Source organism: Furipterus horrens, unplaced genomic scaffold, assembly GCF_987537825.1.
Source record: "Furipterus horrens unplaced genomic scaffold, mFurHor1.1.pri manual_scaffold_6, whole genome shotgun sequence".
Taxonomy (NCBI): domain Eukaryota; kingdom Metazoa; phylum Chordata; class Mammalia; order Chiroptera; family Furipteridae; genus Furipterus; species Furipterus horrens.
The window spans coordinates 138,746,500-138,760,093 of record NW_028327176.1 but is presented as its reverse complement, the minus strand read 5'-3'; the positions used below and the strand labels follow the sequence as shown (position 1 = coordinate 138,760,093).

Genomic DNA, 13,594 nt, shown 5'->3' with positions numbered 1-13,594 from the left:
AGAAAAAATAAATTTGTTCTGCTTAAGGCATACTTGGGAATAAACCATTGTACAAATTATTGCACATCTGAAACCATAGTGCATAACAGACTGCATAAAAATGTTAAAGTAAACCAGGTATATTTACCTGACTTAGGTCATACATGTAGATCGGAAGACAAAAATAGATTTTCCTTGTCAAAGTGTGCAGCAGTTTGAGAACTTTGGCTTCCTCATTTGGTACCTTTAGAATTAAGACTCATCAAGCACCGTCATTTAGGCTATTAAAACACATTTTTTGTATCTGAATTTTTTCCCTCTTCTTCTAATATTATAATAATGGTTTTTAGAAGGAAAAGAGAATACAAGGTGATCTTTATACTTATATTACATGGAAGCACAATTCAAGGGAATTCTGGTCTCACCCCTCTCCCGCCCCCCAACTTACGGATCTAATTTATACCCTGACATCCACAGCTTCCAGTCACCCCCTTGGCATTTTGTAAGTCCAGGAATATTCAAGTTGGGTTTAGAATTGGAATGCTAGAAGATCCAGTCGCAGACCCCATCTGTTCTTTGATTTGTCTTTTGGTTTCCTCCAGTCTCCTGATTATCCATTCACAAGACTTGTTGGGAACGTGATCATGATTGTAGTCCTTTCCAGTTGGGCTCCTTCCCCCATTAGGAAAACAGCGTGAAAGGGAAAAAAATACTGAATTCTCTTCTGACAGTGTGGGTCATATCCACTGTTTGGGGACTTAAAAGTGCCTCTTCATGTGTAAGGCGAGGTGGTCCGACCTGGAGAATGCCCGGTCGCACTTCTGGCACTGAAAGGAGCGGTGCCTGGTGTGTTTTCAGTAGTGCCTGGTCAGTTCATCTGAGCAGGAAAACTTCCACCCACAGCCGTCCCAGTCACAGTGGTAAGGTTTCTCATCTGTGTGAGTTTGCAGGTGTGCCTTGAGATGAGAACTCTTCATGTAGGTGTTGCCGTAGCCCGCATAATCACAAGTGTGAGTGGTTGTCCTTTTCCGGGGCCACGACTTCCTCCCCCACTTAGCTTTGGTCTCCTCAGGCATGCAGGACCCGGGTGGCATGACCTCTTGGTAATGGAGTGGAGGGACTTGCGGCTGTATCTGATTGGGCAGGAAAGGTGGGTAGTTGGGCCCCGGGTGGGGATGGAAGCCTGGGGGAAGCGATAGGGCAGTGTGACAGTTCCTGCTGCTCAGCAGTTCCTCAGCACCCAGAGTTGGGGTAGTCCTGCTGGGGAGCTGCCGCCCCAGGGGGAAACCATGCGCTGGCAGCCAGTGGCCATTGCTGAAAGGGGGTCCAGTGCCCAAGGGGCTGACTGACGGTGCACGAGGAGACCACCTCCTGCCTGATTTTGGAGCACATGCGTGGGGGCCCGCCGCTGTAGGGCGCCACCACCACCGGTGGATGCCGTTCGGGCTGCCTTTGCTAACGTTGCTATATCTTAATTTTTTAAAAAGAGTCAGGGGTCATGTTATGAAGAATAAGAATAACCAAATGAAAATTCTATGTTAATTTCAATATTAAATCTCAAATAGGTTGTATTAAGCCTGGCTTAATAAATACTGAATGAGCTATTTTCCAGTAACTTAAAGGAGTCCTGATATGTAATCCTGGGAGCGGGTAAAGCAGTATAGATCATCGAAGCAGAAGACAATGGAGAATGGAGAAGAAACAGAAAAGGATGCTACATTAGATGGTTCAGACAATGGCTGATGCAAGAACCTCTAGGCACACATTTATCATGATGATCAGCAGTACTGGACATTCGGTGCAGTGATCTGTGGTTTCTTGGTCCTGTTGTCCTCACTTAGGCGCCAGTCAGTAGTTTCCATGGCCCAGCAGGGAGTCCTGAGTTACAGATGATTACATCTTCATGATCACTGTGAGATAGCCTCACTTGGGAACTCCCAGAACTACTGAGAGAATTCAGAGAGTGCTGGTATTCTGCAGAATGCATGCATATGGTACAGAGGAATACTATTTCAAGATTTTTAATATGAGCCACTTTTTCTTACAAGAAAAGAAAGAATGATGATATGACAGAATATCCTTGAATTTAAACTAATGTATTAAAAATTCTTACACAAGTAAATTTAACTACTCATAGTAATAAATTATTTCCAACATGTTACTTATCACAAAGTACCTGGGTGCTTAGGATGGTGTTGTTAAGAGCCATTGATGGAGAACTGATTCTCCATCATTCATACTTGACTCTCAATGCCTCACCAATGGTCTGCCATATAAAAAGCTTAATAAAATTTAAGTGTATTCATTAGGACTCTTTTGGATGCAAATCATTGGAAAATGAACTCAAACTGACAAGCAAAAAGGAAAACTAGTTGGTTTCCATAACTAGCTACTCCAATGATATCATCAATTCCCGTTCTCTCTCTCTCTCTCTCTCTCTCCATCTCTTATTAGTTCTTTTTTTTATGCAGTAACATGATAACCAGAGGGCTCAATTTTCCCATATTTTTCCACATACTCATCACTGAATATTTATAAGTCTTTGAAATGGAGAATAAGCAGACATCGGTCATTTGCCCACCTCAAGTCAAAGAGTCAGCTGATGACGAGGTTTAAACATAAATTCCATAGAATATATGTAGGTTTCATAACTTATCCACACAGACCAAAGATATTATTCTGGCATTGAAATAAATAATACAATTACTTTGTGTTTTGAATTCATGAAGTTCAATATCTTTGGTTCACAGTTAAGTGAGAGTTTAAAAAAATTGTCTTCATTAATAATACTTCTGCATAAAGAAGGAAATAGTAAAAGCACTGGCTATACATTAGGAACATATCAAAAGTATAAACTATTAAATACATTGTAGATTTTATTCCTGAAAAAAATCTATAATCTATTATTTGAATTTCCAGAAGATAATAAGATTTTTAATATTAGAGATTTAGTCAAGAGTGACTCTTCATTTCTCAAACAATTAAAAGTAGTATTGAGAAAACAAGCTTGTTTTACCTCCTTAATTAATGTATTTGATTTTACTTATTCTTCATAAAACATATTAAAAATAGAAAAGAAAAAAGATTTGTAGACATACACTAAATAGAGTATAGTAGTGTAATTGTAGATCGGTCTTGCTCTTGCTAGCAACATATGGCCTTCTCAAACAGTATAAAATTTAAGCATTTTATTAGCATTAAAGTTTCTAATTTAAATGACTATCAAGAATTTGGTCTCAAATGAAGAAATCCAACCTGCAAGATTATAAGGTATATCTTTACAACATTTATAGTATAACTTTTTCCATAAAGCTGTTAACCTAACGTTGTTGTATATTTTATTGCCCTCTCCCCAAGGTGAGTTTTTATTCTAAATTGTATGCCTCATATATCAATACATGAACAGTCATTAGCAATTGTCAGAGTAAACAAGGTAAAAGAAAAATCCATTACCTTCATTAGTAATTATTACTAAATCTGTCTTAATGATAAAATAAAACTTTCTTTTTATGCTATCAATATTTTTTCTAATCTGTAGGATCTTAAACAGGAAAATAGCTTATCTAAACTTCTTTCTCTATGATTGGTTGATTGATTAATTACTTGCTATGCCAGAGTTATAGTAAGAATTTTAATGGAAAGAAATATTACATGCTATGTCAATCATTATATTTATAAGCATGGCCTATAGATTGCTAGAATTCCTGAGTGACCTCAATCTTTGAAAGGTGCTAACCCCATCGTTAAAAACTGACAAACTGTTACATGCTAAATTTCACATTCAGAAACATGGGTGCCCTTGCTTCTCTCTTCAAGCCATAGATGGTTCTAATATTCCTTGAATTTTGGTGCACATGTGAACTGCTATACCTTCAAAGACACAATCTGGGCGCTTTGCACTATCTGAGTAGCTCAGTCCCATCTCTCACATGCAGCACACACCAACTCATGGTGATAGATGAGAAAATTTAGTTTCACCTCATCCAACAGGCTGGCTCTTCCCTCCTCTGCCCCAGTCCTATGTAACTGTTATCTATACTTCTCAATTTCTAAAACTCCTCATGTCATAGAATAACTACTACTTGTTTAGCCAGATCTCAAGTTTTGTCTACACATTCTTCGATAGTTTTCCAGTTACTAAAGGTGAAGGACCTTAATTCTTCTTACTAGTAGCTACCATATTGTTGCTTTCTTTTTCTAATACTTTATTCAGCAGAAAGTAATTTTATTTCTTTCTTTTCAATCAGTTTTCCAAGGCTTTATTTTCAGTCTTCTAAGTTTTTCATTCGCTCTAGGATATTTTCATTTTGGCTTATGATGAACTGATTAGCTAAATCACAGAATATGTATTAACTGCATATACGAGAACTCATGGAATGAATTTGATTTTAGCTATATTGCCAAGTAAGATCCACAAATGTGAATCCTTCTTAGCACCTTCCTTAGTTGGACAACTAGATATTCAAACCTGAGCCCTTTGTAAAGAATGTGAAGATTCTCAGATCGATGGGAATATTTAAATGTTGATGATGCATTATATTTGAGGAATTTGAGACTAAATTAACCTGAGTCATATATAATCATATTAGAAATTCCAACACTATTTTACTATTTCATTATGATGAGTTGTTATATAACAGGTAACATGCAAATAAGATACAAATTCCTGTAACAGCAAAGGCTTGTGTCTTCCTGATGTCTTTTGCCCTGCAGATGATTCAGAAGTTCCAGAACTATTTGGGGCAGTCCAGGCTCACTTACCAGTCTAAGAATCACCAAACATCTAATTGTTTGGCTTGTATATGCCTTTTAAAAGTGTAATTAGTAATTTAATTTCTCTTGAAAAGAAAAACTGGCTTCTTTCTAGTTAACTAAAAAATACAAAAGGTAAGAAAGAAGTTATCCTTAACTCAGAAACAAAGATAATAGTCCTGATAAAATTCACAAAGAAAAAACAGCCATTCTGCACTGGTGCTTCCAGGAGTTTTCCACATTTTCCTTCTTAAATCACTTTCAAGGAGAAGACACATTCCCAGTTTGGTCAGAATGCCAACTACTGATGGAATTATGATTTTAAGTGGCTGACATTATGGTGCTCAAAGTGCAGCACCCAGGTGTTGCTTCTATTGCTCATTCTTCATCCAGGCAGTGAGCAGACCTAGATAAGGTCTACTGTCAGCAAGAACCATAAACCTTAGGCCTCCCCTCTTATTACACTTACATCCCATCCTCTTTCATGGATATAATTTTTCAGGAAATTTCTATGCATATTAGTCATCTATATTCCTTTTTCCCACAAGTAAGCCTGAGCCCAATGGGTCTAAGATTTAAATATAGGGTGGAGCAAAAATAGGTTTACAGTTGTTCATATGGAAAGTCATACAATAATTAATAAATAATAATGAGATAATAAACACTATGTTTCATGCACTCACAACCATACACCTATTTATTCCCCACCCTGTATAAGTAAAAAGTAAATAGAAAGCTTTACTTGACCCTTATCGCTGAGCCATCTACATACCCAGCCTTAACTTTAGGATAGAAGTATGCATTAAAGTTTCCAAAACTTGACTAGCTTTTTAATGTGATGTTTTGATTCTTATTCAGCAACTTTTCTTTGTTAGTTTGCTTGTTTTTGTTTTGTAAAAACATCCTTGCATTAGGACTGGGGGCTGGAGCAGAAGTAGGGTGGTGGTTAAAGGTGACTAGTAGAGAAAGACTCAGGCATTACTTAATTTGGAGCCATAAACATCTTTTTGCTGTGGAAAGTCTCTCTTTTAATTGCTTACAGATAACAAATGATAACAGAGAATGCCAATTTGAAGTACAAGTCAAGCATTCTCTGAGAAAAAGGGAATTACAATACCAATGAAGCAACAGAATCTGATTTTAGATGCTCCAGAACTATGGGAATAAAAATGAGATTTGAAAAAATTATGAAAAATGTGGTAACTAAGACATCTTGAAACAATAATTTCCTAAAAGATACAAGGTATATTGTTAAATACATTTTAACAAAATGTGAACAGAAATAGATTAAAACAGCATTTCCCTTGGGTCCTTGTAGTTTTAATCTACTCTCCTGTAATTTATCAATCTGAGGATGAACCTTGTCAACTGAAATTTCTTTCTGTCACCACATTGTGCTTGATTTGTATGTAGAATACATCTCTTGCTAATGCAAAAATGTGGATTGATGTATTATAGAATGGTCTTTAATATGAGTCACATTTATCTCCACCTGTTGATTTCCCGTTTTCTACATAAAGTAGGGCATTTTTAGGTATATTGCAAAAGTGTTGATTTTATAGAAAAAAATAATATCATTTGTATCCCAAACCAGGAGCTGACATTGAAGAACACTTGGAGAGTTGATATTTAATAAACAGATTCTTGAAGAGAAAAAAAAATTGAAGAAAAACTAACTCGAAACACTGAGCAATAAGGAAGACAAAACCTATTCTCAAACTTCCAGTGTTTTCAGGTTCAAATGTAATGAGTTTACCAAAACCAAAACAAAATAAATAAAATCAAACAGAATGTTCAAAGGACAGACATTACTTAGTTCAGCTTATCTTGATCATATAGTGCCTCTTAGTTTGTCCCAGGTTATTACGCTGTACATAGGTGTGGTGGCATAACATATGCTTGCCAGGTTACATGGTGTATATTTTATTTTAGTTTTTGACTCCTACAGTGATCCTTTCAGTAAGGAACTTGAAAACATCTAGGCTGGCAGGCTGTCTCAATTTGTAGGAATAATAAATGTCAATATAGAAACTACTAATATTGCTTAAGCACTTACTATATATGAAGAAATTTATATCAATGATCTCATTTTATCCTCATCTCCATTCTCTACTTTAGGTACTTTCGTCTCACATGAAAAACCTGAGGTTTTCATTATGTGATGCTGCATTGTCATGAAATGTTTTCCTAACAATCAGAATCCAATGCAGGACTCCTATTGACTCAATGTTTTTTGAATATCTTTCTGTTGTAATCCAAAGGGAAGAACTGAGTTTGTAAAGGTTAGGGAAAGACTTTAAATAGGCAGAAGGATTTTTTGTTTGTTTGTTTGTTTGTTGTCTTCAGTAACTCATCTAGTGCAATTTAAATGACTTTCCTTATCTTCAGGGAGCTTAGAGTCCCAACAGTAGTAATTCCTTTAATATTAGCTTCCTTAACATATGAAATATGTGTGAATGTCTCTGAATTTATTTATATTTTCTCTTAATAAACATATTAAAGCATCCTGAATGGATCTCTGGCCAAATTAATTTGACTCTTTACATTGACTGAAAAACAGTTGGGGATTTTAGATTGCTCAATTATTTCCAGGTTTTTCTCGAAATCCACAACAAAATAATTAGTATTGATTGCCCTTCATGCTTCTTTTTTCAGATCAGAGCTTTATCTTTTCACACATGTGAAGCTTTACCAGATGAGGCCTTTGCCAACATTAACATCAATACCTATTTGCAATCAAGTTGAGTTTCCAATCCTTCCAACCCCTTTGCAGCATCTATAAGTCTTAGTAATTATTTGATGAAGTTATTAAATTCTATGAATTTTTCAATGTATCTATCACCTAATTTTCATTTAGTTTATCTTTTTGGTTTTGAATTAGTCTTTTTAAAAGGTGCTTTTGGAAGCAAGCAAAGAGATAGACTTTAGAACGATTGACTATAAATTACACACTCATCTGTAAAGTTTTCTCTACAGCAGGGGTCCCCAAACCCTGGGCCCCTGACAGGTACCAGTCTGAGGCCTATTAGGAACTAGGCCACAAGTGAAGCTCGGGAGTTCACCTGAGCTGAGCCTCCTGCCTGTCCCCTCCCATCTTCTGCAAAACCAGTCAAACAGATTGGGGACCATTACTCTACAGAACATTATATGTCTGGATAAAGACATAAAGGAAATGAATTTGTTATGATTTTGAAAATTTAAATGTCTTGATTTTGAATCTAAGTTCATAGTGACATGCTATTGCAAATTTACAAGGTATTTGATCTTTCTTAGTTTGTTCTTTCTAAGAGATAATGTGTCATTTATATTAAATCTCAAAGTGAATGTGATTCCAAAAAGATCTTGTAGGACTAGATTCTGGTTGTTTCCTAAAGATTGATAAAGTAATTTGCATACTATGCGATATCTAATGTTTTTAAGCTATCTTCTCCCTTCAACTACAAAATTAGGGGTTAATTTGATTCTATAAAATACTTAAATGTGTGGATTATAATGAAAAACTATTTGGAAAAAGACACCATCTTTGTAAGACATTGTAATTTAATATTGCAGAGAGAATATACTATAGAGTATTTGAAGATCTGTCACGAAGAAGTTGAATACTACTAAGTACCTATTAGAATGGGTATATATATATATAAATATATATATATATATATATATATATATATACCCATGCATGCAATACCAGTATACAGATGAAAATATGGAAAACTTAGAACTCTCCTACATTGCTCGTGGGAATGCAAAATGGTATAGCTACTTGAACATGAGTTTTTAAGTTTTTTATAAAGTTAAATATATACATACTTTATGACCCAGCAATCTACCTCTGAGTATTTACAGTAATAAAAACTTACATTAACAGAAAAACCTGTACTAAATGTTAATAGCAGCTTGATTTATATGGCCAAAGACCTAGAAACAACCCAAATGTTCTTCAAAAAATGCATGGAAGAAAGAAAATGGGAAAATCCATTATTCTCTGTCCTTAAGAGTGGGAATGTAATGGGGTAGGTCAGACCAGGGGGTGCTGAAAATCAAGGGACCCCAGGTCCAGCACAGAGACTGCTGCCGCACCTGCCAAGAAGAGGCAGGGGCTGGAGAAAGCTGCAGGAGCGGCAGATTAAAGAAGCTTGTGCCTGCCCAAACACTGGGCCTGTAGAAGGAAGCTGTTGCCCAGGGGAGACTGGAAACAAAGACAGTGTGGCTGTGCAAATGTGCGCCAGGAGTCAAGTCACTTGTGACATGGGGTGGGGGGTGGGGGGGCGCTCATACAGCGCCTACAGAAGCTGGACGCCCTACCCCAAACAGACGACTGTGTGCCTCTGCCCTTACTGAAAATGACAGCTGACAGCTGAAAGAGGGTCAAAGACACTGGGGAATTGACAAAAATGTCAGACACTAACCCATCATAGGAAAAGCTGGATATTCCCATTGGCTTCCAGCGTGCGTGGGATTTTGGGAAGGCGTGTTAAAAGCAAAGGCACGGAGAAGCTCTCTCTCTCTCTCTCTCTCTCTCTCTCTCTCTCTCTCTCTCTCTCTCTCTCTCTGTCTCTCTCTCTCCTTTTCTCTCTCTCTCTTCTTCTCTCTTTCTCTCTCTTCCCTTTCTCTTTCACTCTCTCTCTCTTTCTCAGTATGAGGCTTTTGGAGCTTGGTAAGAGTTCTGTCTTCCTCTCTGGCTTTTGGTGCTGGGTGCAGGCTCTCCATTCTGGCTGTGCTCCCCACACAGAGGACAGGAGCACTTGTGGGACTAGCAGATGCTGTGCCCACCAGGAGTTTAGGCCCCACATGGTTGGAAGCCTGCTCCTGGAGGCAAGGTCCCAGGGAGGGATGTGTGCTTCCCTGGGCTCCAGCCTGTTGGACACTATGATCCTATGCAGCAGGGCACATGGGTCCCAGACTGCTACATGGAGACCGAGAGCAGTGCAGCCCAGATCCTGAAAGAGAGAGATGCTGCAAAAAGAACCCATGGGTGCACATTCCAGAGAGAATGGAGATCTGTTTGCACAGCCAGTATAAGCTCCAAAAAGGACAGATATGGAAATGGGGAACTTCCGGACATGGTTTTGGCCTGAAATCTGTTGGAGAACAAGAGAAGCTCTGGGTCACAGGAATACTCTGACTCCTCACAAATTTGGAACCCTGTTAAAAAAACCTGTTTCTTTCAACACAAATTTTTGGGTCATGTATTAGGGCAACAAATGGCTGAACTCCATTCTGCATGGTTATAGAAGACACATGGGCCACAGGGCATTTCCTAAAAGTCAGACTCATTTGCTGCTATCAACACCTGGGACTAATCAGTGGTGTTTTTTGCAGTTTCTGAACTCAGTGGCATTAACATTAGGATTTTCTGAAAGCTAGCAGTGTACCTGAGAAATCCCCATTCCCATAGTTTTGTAAGGACATAATTTACTAAATTAAAGCCATCCTGTTTGAAATATATACTGTGCTTACTGTTTTACTGACTAAATGCTGCTCTAAGGCAAGAATTGATGATGCCTATTTGGGAAAAGTCCAGCCATTGTTAATATAACTAGAATGCTTTGTGTGACATTGATGTAACCTGGCAGCCAAGGAGAGTGGACTGGAATAAGCATGCATGAAAAATGACAACTTCACTGTACTAGTCAGTGGAGGCAGTAGAGGCTGTTTAGCGAGCATGTGTACTGTGTGGACATCACATTCAAAATGACTGAGAGAGTAGAGCAATGAATCTGCATCAAATTTTGTGTTAAACTTGAACATTTCTCTGTGGAACTACTATTAGGATGGCTGAGAAGGCTTTTGGGGATGACACAATGAGTGTAGCGCAAATAAAAGTGTGATACAAATGTTTCAAAAATGGCCCATGTTCTGGATGTCCTGCAACAAGCAGAACACCTGGGAATGTTGAACCTGTATGGGCTGCAATCAACAGAGATCAGTGACTGACAGTGCTAGAACTAGAAGCTATCTAGGGATTCCAGAACTATTGTGTCAAAGATTTTGACACAGGATCTTGGCATAATGTGTCACGGCAAAATTTGTTCTATGGTTTCTGCTACCAGAGTAGAAGGAGCATTGTGCTGCAGTTGCTAATGACTTGATTCAAATCACTACCTATGAACCAGATTTCCCCAAGAAAGTCATAATGCTGGGAGAACTGTGTGAGGTCTCAAAGTGCCTACTTTGAAGGGGACTGAGGCATCATTGTCTTATGCACAATGTTTCTTGTATCTTATATCTTCTTCAATAAATGTCTCTTTTTCATAGCACCAGACTGGATACTTCCCGGAAAGACCTCATATTATTTTTGTTTTACAAATGTAGATTCAAAGGCATTGAAAATTTCAAAGCAGAGACAAAGACATGATTGGACTGTGGAGTCAGTACTAATAATCATTTGATACCTCCAGAGTTTGTGCTGCTTTCCACGGAGGACCTCTGTTTCCTGAAAACAGAAGAATGTCTTCTTCCTTCACCACTGCCCCTTGAGCCCCACAATCTGAGCTCTGAGTGGGCTGTACATGTAAGAAAGAAAGATATTCATTTACCTCTTGACAAATGGCACCAGACAGTATTCTGGAAATAAATGATGAAGGTGGGCTGTTTTCAAGATCTATGTAAGTGAGTGGCTCATGAAATATGGAATAAGATCACAAATTATTTCTTGCTCAAAAGGAAGACATGAGTAAGGATCATTTAGAAAAGATGACAACTACCAGGTATTACAAGTACCTTGATAATATCAGAGGACTTGAAACAAATGATGTTGCAAGTGATTTTCTGGAAGTTAAAAACAAACAGATTACAAGCTAAGCAACCAAGGATCTCCTTAGTGTTAGGAACCACAATGGGCAAATATGATAGAGAAGTTCAACTGAGGCACTGATAAAAGAGACAATAGGGATATTTGCAAAACTTAACACACAACAGAGTGCTAGGAAAGCCAGGGTATGCAGGAGTAAATGCTCTGCCAGTTCTCATAGACCACTTTAATAATAATAATAATAAAGTGACAGACTGTACAAATGGGTTTTGCAGATTGAGCTCAAAGGAAATTTAAGTTTCTATATGCATTTTATATACTTAAGGTGTTTTATTTTGTTACTCTGTTAATTTAACATGCCAATATCATATTATGAGACCCTGGCTGGTTTGGCTCAGTGGATTGAGCGTCGGCCTGCGAGCTAAGTGTCGCTGGTTCGATCTTCCAGTCAGGGCACATCAGAGAAGGAAAACTCTGACTCCAAAAAACCTCCGCTGCCTTGCGGCATACCTCTTCAGGGGAAAGGCTAAGGGAGTAAAACCCGACAGAAAATCCGGAGCCGGAGTCCCTAAGGCGGTTTGACATTGTAGTCAACACTGGCAACTCCTGCAGCGCACCTGAAGCCAAGCTGTATTGACTCCGTCTTTCCCTTGGACCCTTCAGCTGCGAAGAGAGGGGGGGTCTGCTGCATGGGCAACAGCAGACCCTCCATATCACCCTGCCCAGGCTCTGTAGCTTCAGCTTCACTGGAGAGGACACTCCAGCGTCATCGCAAGATGTCGATTCAACACGGGAGGAGACAGATACCGTGTCACTCCCTAGTCAGACTGCACAGCCATTCTCGGCGGTGCAGATAGACTCTTAAGAAGCTACACCATCGTCTCTTGAGACGGACGGCTGCCGACGATCATATTATGAGAGAAATGTTTATCCCTTATTTAGATTTTCTCCTGAATGTACAAATTCTTTTTAAAAAAAGAATATGGAACGATACATAGTTATTATAATATTGACTATATTCCTATATTGTACTTTACATCCCTGTGGCTCTTTTGTATCTACCAATTTGTACTTCTTTTTTTAAAAGTATATTTTATTGATTATGTTGTTACAGTAGTCTCAATTTATTTTCCCTTTGCTTCCCTCTTTCCAGTACCCCCTTCCCTCCAACAATCCCACCACACTTAGTTCATGTTCATGGATTGTGCAAATAAGTTCTTTGGCTTCATCCTTTCCTATATTATTCTTAAGTTCCCCCTGTCTATTTTGTACCAACCAATTATGCTTCTTAGTCCTTGTACCATTTCCCTCTTTCTCCCCCTTCCCCCATCCAGCTGATAACCCTGAAAATGATTCCAACACCTATGATTCTGTTCCTGTTCTGGTTGTTTGCTTAGTTTGTTTTTGCTATTATTTTTTTCAATTCAGTTGTTGATAGTTGTGAGTTTGTTGTCATTTTAATGTTCATAATTTAGATCTTCTTTTTCTTAAGTAAGTCCCTTTGACATTTCATATAATATTGGCTTGGTGATGATGAACTGCTTTAGCTTTACCTTGTCTGGGAAGCACTTTATCTGCCCTTCCATTCTAAATTATAGCTTTGCTGGATAGAATAGTCTTGGTTGTAGGTTCTTGCTTTTCATCATCTTGAATAATTCTTGCCAGTTCCTTCTTTCCTTCAAAGTTTCTTTTGAAAAGTCAGCTGATAGTCTTATAGGCACCCCTTTGTAAGTAACTCTCTGCTTTTCTCTTGATACTTTTAAGATTCCCTCTTTATCTTTTACCCTTGGCATTTTAATTATGATGTGTCTTGATGGGGTTCTCTTTGGGTCTAGCTTGTTTGGGACTCTCTGTGCTACTTGGACTTATATGTCTATTTCCTTTGCCAAGTTTGGTAAGTCTTCCTTCATTATTTTTTCATATAAGTTTTCAATTTCTTGCTCTTCCTCTTCTCCTTCTGGCACCCCTATGATTCAGATGTTGGCAGATTTAAAGTTGTCCCAGAGGTTCCTCAGCCTCTCCTCATTTTTTTTCAACTCTTATTTCCTTATTCTGTACTGGTTGAGTGTGTTTTTCTTCCTTATGTTCCAAATCATTGATTTGAACCCC

General features: G+C 38.2%; 1 pseudogene; it reads right to left on the bottom strand.

Moving 5' to 3' along the window:
- Nucleotides 1-833: 833 nt before the first annotated feature.
- LOC150007491 (Krueppel-like factor 4 pseudogene) lies at nucleotides 834-1,841 on the bottom strand (annotated as a pseudogene).
- Between the last annotated feature and the right edge of the window lie 11,753 nt (nucleotides 1,842-13,594).